The sequence below is a fragment of the Giraffa tippelskirchi genome, chromosome 1 (assembly GCF_054371585.1).
Source record: "Giraffa tippelskirchi isolate mGirTip1 chromosome 1, T2T-mGirTip1v1.2.pri, whole genome shotgun sequence".
NCBI lineage: Eukaryota > Metazoa > Chordata > Mammalia > Artiodactyla > Giraffidae > Giraffa > Giraffa tippelskirchi.
Window position 1 is genome coordinate 206,930,414 of NC_137275.1, and position 7,530 is coordinate 206,937,943.

The 7,530-nt window shown below is 37.1% G+C and overlaps 1 long non-coding RNA gene across 1 annotated transcript in view; it reads left to right on the top strand.

The window, feature by feature from the left end:
• The window catches only part of LOC145539505 (uncharacterized), a 59,550-nt gene extending 52,282 nt beyond the window's left edge, over positions 1-7,268 (top strand). Inside the window, exon 3 of the long non-coding RNA XR_014077867.1 lies at positions 5,439-7,268. This is a non-coding gene — a long non-coding RNA (uncharacterized LOC145539505). The remainder of the gene's footprint in view (positions 1-5,438) is intronic.
• Positions 7,269-7,530: the final 262 nt, after the last annotated feature.

Genomic DNA, 7,530 nt, shown 5'->3' on the forward strand with positions numbered 1-7,530 from the left:
ATAAATATGCAAGATTCTCATGTATCAGTACTTGAAAGATATTTGCTTGGTAATGACAATAGTGGGGAGACATCTCTCTCAGGACCATTGGGAGGGTCTAATAAGAAATTTATAGCTGTCCAGGATAGTATCTGTTACATAATGCTGAGATCAGCATTAAAAGCAATAAACAAAAAATATAATACTATCCTGTAGCCATTTATTTAGCACTTTATTTATTTATTGGAGAAGGAAATGACAACTCACTCCAGTATTCTTGCCTAGAGAGAATTCCACGGACAGAGGTGGGTTACAGTACATGGGGTCACAGAGTTGAACACAACTGAGCCACTAACACACACAATTTATTTGTATTTTTGGCTGTGCTGGGTCTTCATTGCTGCATGGGCTTTTCTCTAGTTGGAGAGAGCAGAGGCTACTTTCTAGTTGTGGTGCGCAGGCGTCTCACTGCGGTGGCTTCTCTTGTTGCGGATCACAGGTGTGTGGGCTCAGTAGTTGTTGCTCCCAAGCTCTAGAGCTCAGGCTCAATAGTTGTGTGCGTGGAATTAGTTGCCTTGCAGCATATGGCATTTTCTTGGACCAGGGATCAAACCCATGTCCCATGCATTGGCAGGTGGATTCTAACCACTGGACCACCAGGGAAGCCCTAGCACTTAAAATTTTAAAGCTCCCCTTTTGGCTTATATGTGCTGAGTGTTAGGGTAAGTTTGCTCTGGCATGTTGGCTTTATATAGAAATGACTTTAACCTCTTTAAAAGTGCAACTGATTCTTTCATTCAGCTTCAACTTGAGGAGCTGGAGTAAATGGAGACAGAGTGACAGCACCTATATTTTCTCTAATATATAAAGAAAAATAACACAGATGCCAGAAATGTACATTGTTCTTTGATCCTTCCAAAGGATGAGGACTCTGACAATTTGCTCTGATTTCCTCTGATGCAATGGGAAGGAGTACTCAGATCTTCCTGGGTGATGAGAGCAGGCTTCACAGACCTGCTATTTTGGTTAAGATCTAAAAGATGAGAAAAATTTTGCTGAAGGTGTAAAATAGAGAGACATAGGCAAGTGTGGTATGTCCGGGTACCTACGACTTCCTCTCCTGTCTTTGTTCCTTGCAATTTGCTTTTTATCTGGTGGCCAAAGTGTTCTTTTTAAAACATAAAAATCCAGTTACATCATTCCTTTGCCTAGTACCCCCTTTTGACTTCACAGTGCCAAACCTCTTATTTCTCCTGGTCTATTCCTCCTGTCCGTTACTTTTCAGACATTTTGGCCTTCTTTCTGTGTCTTTAACCTTTCTCTTCAGTCTTTACCCTTGTTCCCTCTGCTAGAATGTTCTCCCTCCAGACTTTCAAAAGTTGGTTTCTTATTATTCAAGCCTTTCTTGAACACCTTCTCAATCTAGTTACTCCTATAACAGTCTTCTGACTTACTTTATTCATAACATTTATCCCTCTCTGAATTTATTAATTTGGTACTTACCATCTCACTAAAGAGAACATAAGTACCATGAGACTAGGGACATCATCATCTAGCTTCACTAAATTTCTTGTTCTTAAGACAGAATTGTCACAGGTGGTAGATGTTCTGCTAACACTTATTGAATAGATAAGAATGAAGGAATAAATATTTTTGTAAAGTTGAAAAAAAGTGTTAGAAAAGAAAGCTTGAGAGGTAGATAGACATCAGATAATTAGGACTATATGCTGTTAGGAACTTTAGATTTTATTCTGGAAGTGTGTAAAAGGCATTGAATAACTTTGAGAAGGAGGGAAGCATTCAGAATTCCTATTTAATAACATTGTTTGGCTTCTCGTGGAAGGATGGATTGATGAAGAAGACTGAAAAATAAGGAAGTGAGTTAGACATATGTTCCAATATACTTTGACATAAAGGTGGTCAAGGGAGGAAGCTTTGCATGGTGATCAATTGTGTGAGTTGTGAAGTCACACTGCATGGGTTTGAATAATGGCTCCCTATTTTTTCTTCTGTGAAATTGTAGCAAATTACTCAGAGCCTCTGAACCATTTATGAAAATTTGCCTTTCAGGTCTTCGACTGCAGGGAGAGTAACAGCCTCAGCTGCTGTGCTCTGAAATCTATCACCGCATTTCCACCAAGGCCACATTTCCCTGGGCTGCTTTTAGCTAGCAACTGAGCGTGGTGGCGGAGAAGGCAATGGCACCCCACTCCAGTACTCTTGCCTGGAAAATCCCATGGACGGAGGAGCCTGGTAGGCTACAGTCCATGGGGTCGCGAAGAGTCGGACACGACTGAGCAACTTCACTTTCACTTTTCCCTTTCATGCACTGGAGAAGGAAATGGCAACCCACTCCAGTGTTCTTGCCTAGAGAATCCCAGGGACCACGGAGCCTGGTGGGCTACTGTCTGTGGGGTCGCACAGAGTCGGACACGACTGAAACGACTCAGCAGCAGCAGCAGCAGCAGAGTGTGGTAGGGGTACTAAGGCAAGTCCTTTGCTGGGAGCTGTGGGACACCTCTGAACAGTGAATTTATCTTGAGGATTCCCCATTGGCTTTTCGAAACATTTTTTAGGACTGCACTGTGGCGGAGAAGGCAAGGCACCCCACTCCAGTACTCTTGCCTGGAGAATCCCAGGGACGGGGGAGCCTGGTGGGCTGCCGTCTATGGGGTCGCTGAGAGTCGGACACGACTGAGCGACTTCACTTTCACTTTTCCTTTCATGCACTGGAGAAGGAAATGGCAACCCACTCCAGTGTTCTTGCCTATAGAATCCCAGGGACGGGGGAGCCTGGTGGGCTGCCGTCTATGGGGTCGCACAGAGCCGGACACAACTGACGCGACTTAGCAGCAGCAGCAGCAGCAGTGGTCTAAGGAGTTTCTGCTCAACCTTTCTTCCCTCTCTTCCTCCCTCCTTCACTTAGGTTTACCTGTGTCTTGGTCAGAGTCCTCTCCCAGCCTCCTCTGGCTTGCACCCACTTTCCCTTCACAGGAGTTTTCCCCAAAAATCTCTTGCTAATCCTACCTGCTTCTTGGGGACCTGAACTGCCACATTTTTTAGTATTAATTCCCCGCTGTTGTTTTTGTTATTTGAAAAGCAGTTTTAAAGAGAATAAATAGAAGCCGGTGATAGCCTGGATGTTTGTAATCAATCAGAAGGAAGCATGCACTCCCAGGTTTTTATTCCATGTGATCTTAAGTAACTGAGGCAAAGATACTTCCTTGCACAGACTAGGAATACAGAAGAACTATGTTTGAGGGAAAAGGGAATAAAAATAGGTTTTGTTTGGACATGTTACTCTTGATATCCTTCTAAGACATCTTGAATAAATGCCCGGATTAATGCAATAACATAGAAAACTCAGGAAATGGCATTAATCTGTGTAATATGTTTTTATGTGACAGTACAGTGGAATTGGAAAGATTGTAGGAATCTGGAAAAATATAAATCAAATTCGTACCTAACATAAACCCAAATATATGTGTAAGTAGATAAAGTATAAAAGTCAAACAAAAAAAAATCTAGGTTATTGTATACCAAGTTTTGATTAGAGTTGAGAAAAATGACTAAATTTGGGAGAGTTGATACTGTTCCATGTATTACATGAAAAAAACATATTCAATTAAATAAACATTTAAGCTATTTGTAAGGTTAAAATAAATGTAACAAAAGCAAAAATGGAAATCAAGATTTAAAAATATTTAGAAAATTTACAAATCTTTAAAAATACAGTTTAAAAACAGAATATTTAGAAATATTAGTTGAATAAGAGACAAAGGCTTCTTACCAACATTATTCTATAAAGTATGAAAAGTTCAATAAATAAATTGGCAAAAGACATAATTGAAAAAATAGATACAACTGTAAGCAAGCATATGGAAGATTTCTACCTCATTAGTGATGAAACATATGGAGATCAACCTCTTTATTTATCCAGGTATAGAAATTAAAAATGTTTGCAGGTACAACTTTATACTTGTGAAAATAACCAAATGGAAAATAACTTGCTAATCATTGTAGATTCCTTTGGTTATTTCATTCCTCATGTTTCTCATATTTTATCAATCATTAAATGTATTTGCTAACTTAGCAAATGTTAAATAGCACTGTGTGCTGGATGTTGCTCTAGGGACTAAAGATAAGTGATGGATGAGATAAGGGCTTTCTTCATATCACTCTTTAGAATATCCTCTCCTTTTTCTCTCATCAGTATTGCCTTAGGAGTTTAGTCATCCTTTGTTTCTTGCTCATGGTGACAATATTCTGAATCTACTGGTTCCACCTTTTCTCAATCAGTTTTTTACCTTGATAACAAAGTGATTTTTTTAAACAAAATTTGCTGTGAACTTCATTTTATATATATATCAAAGAGTATATAAAATATGAAGCTTATATTTGATTTTAATTTGCATTTTATTATTAGTAATGAAGAGCATTTTTTTTTAATAATTAGGGGTCATTTGTGTTTTCTTTTCTATGAAATGCTCGTTCAAGTCTTTTCCTCCTATTTTTGGCCAGTTTATTTGTCTTTATCATAACAATTTGGAGATTTTATCACCTATACCTACTAACCCTTTGGTACCTGTGTGTTTGTGCATATATGTATGTGTGTTTGTGTAAACTCCCTCCCCCCCCCAGCACATACATAAATGTTTTTCTTCCGATTAGCAGTTCTTAATTTTAACATCGTCAAACTTACCAATCTTTTCCTTAATAGTTTTTTGTGCTTTTTGAGTCTTTTTATGAAATAGTTTCCTAGTACACATTTATGAAGATATTTTCCTAGATTATTTCAAAGTATTCTATGAGTTTATTTTTTGCCTTTATTTTTAATTCTCTAAGAATTGATTTTTATATATGATGTGTGGTAGAGATCCATTTTCATTTTTTTTTCCATATAAATAAGCAATTGTCATAAAACCATTTGTTAGGAAGTCTATACTTTTCCTACTGCTTTATGATACTATCTTTGTGATAAATCAGTTTCCATATACATGTGGGTCTATTTGGGTGCTCCATATTTCACTGGTCTATTTTACTTTCGATGCACCAAACTGACTTAATAACCATAGCTTTAAAATAAAGTATTGGTAGTCAGTAGGGCAAATCCTCCAAAATTACTTTCTTCTGAGGAATATTTTGTGTAATTTGGCTCTTTGCTGTTTCACATGAATTTTAGAATCAGCTTGCCAAGTTCTGTGAGAAGAAAAATCCTATTGGGATTCTGATTGGAATTGCATTAAATGCGTAGATCAAGTTGAGAGAATCGACAGCTTTATGATTTTGAATCTTTCTATCCAAGAACTTGGTTTATCGCTCTATTTGGGTTGGATCTTTTAACAGCTTTTAATAAAGTTTTATAGTTCTATCTATAAAAATAGTGCACATCTTTTGTTAGATTTATTCCTAGCTACCTTTTATTTTTGTTGCTATAATAAGTGGTTATATTTTTAAAGTTACATATGCAGGTCAGGAAGCAACAGTTAGAACTGGACATGGAACAACAGACTGGTTCCAAATAGGAAAAGGAGTACGTCAAGGCTGTATATTGTCACCCTGCTTATTTAACTTATATGCAGAGTACATCATGAGAAACGCTGGGCTGGAAGAAACACAAGCTGGAATCAAGATTGCAGGGAGAAATATCAATAACCTCAGATATGCAGGTGACACCATCCTTATGGCAGAAAGTGAAGAAGAACTAAAGAGCCTCTTGATGAAAGTGAAAGAGGAGAGTGAAAAAGTTGGCTTAAAGCTCATCATTCAGAAAACTAAGATCATGGCATCTGGTCCCATCACTTCATGGGAAATAGATGGGGAAACAGTGGAAACAGTGTCAGACTATTTTTTTGGGCTCCAAAATCACTGCTGATGGTGATTGCAGCCATGAAATTAAAAGACGCTTACTCCTTGGAAGGAAGGTTATGGCCAACCTACATAGCATATTTAAAAGCAGAGACATTACTTTGCCAACAAAAGTCCATCTAGTCAAGGCTATGGTTTTTCCAGTGGTCATGTATGGATGTGAGAGTTGGACAGTGAAGAAAGCTGAGCGCCGAAGAATTGATGCTTTTGAACTGTGGTGTTGGAGAAGACTCTTGAGAGTCCTTTGGACTGCAAGCAGATCCAACCAGTCCATCCTAAAGGAGATCACTCCTGGGTGTTCATTGGAAGGACTGATGTTGAAGCTGAAACTCCAATACTTTGGCCACCTCATGCGAAGAGTTGATTCATTGGAAAAGACCCTAATGCTGGGAAGGATTGAGGGCAGAAGGAGAAGGGGACGACAGAGGATGAGATGGTTGGATGGCATCATTGACTCGATGGACATGGGTTTGGGTAAACTCTGGAGTTGGTGATGGACACGAAGCCCTGACGTGCTGCAATTCATGGGGTTGCAAAGAGTCGAACACGACTGAGCGGCTAACTGAACTGAACTGAACCTTTTATTTTTGTTGCTATATAAGTGGTTATATTTTTAAAGTTACATTTTCAAACAAAATTTCAAACTGTTGCTGATGTCCAGAAATGCAATTTTTTTGTGTGTATTGATTTTATGTTCAACAACATTTTTATCAACACTGGTAAAATCTTTTAGAATTTCCAAATATCTGTCTGTAGTTTCTCTTTAGGGTTTCTGCCTAGCCGATTACAGCATTTCCAAGTATTAGCAGTATCTGGTTTATTCATTTCTTATCCTTGTAACTTTCATTTATTTCTCCTTTAAGCTCTGTGTTAAAGAATTTCTAACACAATGCTGCAGAGAATTAGTTCTAGCAGATATCTTTTATTTTACTGTATTGGGAATGCTTTCAACATTTCACCATTATGTTTGATGTTTATAGTAGGGTTTGGTAGTTACCCTCTGATCAGGTTAAGAAATATTATTTCTAGCCTTGACTTCTATGTTTTTTTGATATCATGAAAAGATAATACATTTTATCAAAAGTGATTTTCTCATCTACTGAGATTCTCATGTTATTTTTCTGCTTTAATGTATTCATGGTGTGTATATTCAATATATTTTTTGTTTTCTAATTTAAAATTAACTTGCAGTGTTGAATATAGTAAACCAATTTGGTCACAATTTAATCTTCTTAATACATTTTTGGATTTGATTTTCTAAGGTTTAAAATTATTTTTTGTCTATGTTCATGGATGAAATTAACTATTATTTAATCTTCTGGTTCTGTCTTTGTTAGGTTATAATAGCCCCATAAAGTGAATTGAGGAATTTTCTCTTCTACTTTCTGGATGAATTTGTATAAAATTGGAATACCTGTCTTTGAATTTTTGGTAGTGTTGCCTTAATTTTTATCTGAACTTTCTGTTTTCTTGATAAGAAGATTTAAATTGGTTCAATTTCTTTAATTGATTAGGCCTTTTGGGATGTCCTATTCTGTAATCAGTTGTGTTATATTTTTTTAGGAATTTGTTTATTTCATGTTTTTAAAAATCAGTTGTTCATAATGTCTAATCTGTTTAGTTTCTGCAGCATCTGTTGGTTATCTACTTTTTCATTGCTAGTATTTTTACTGTGTTTTTCCT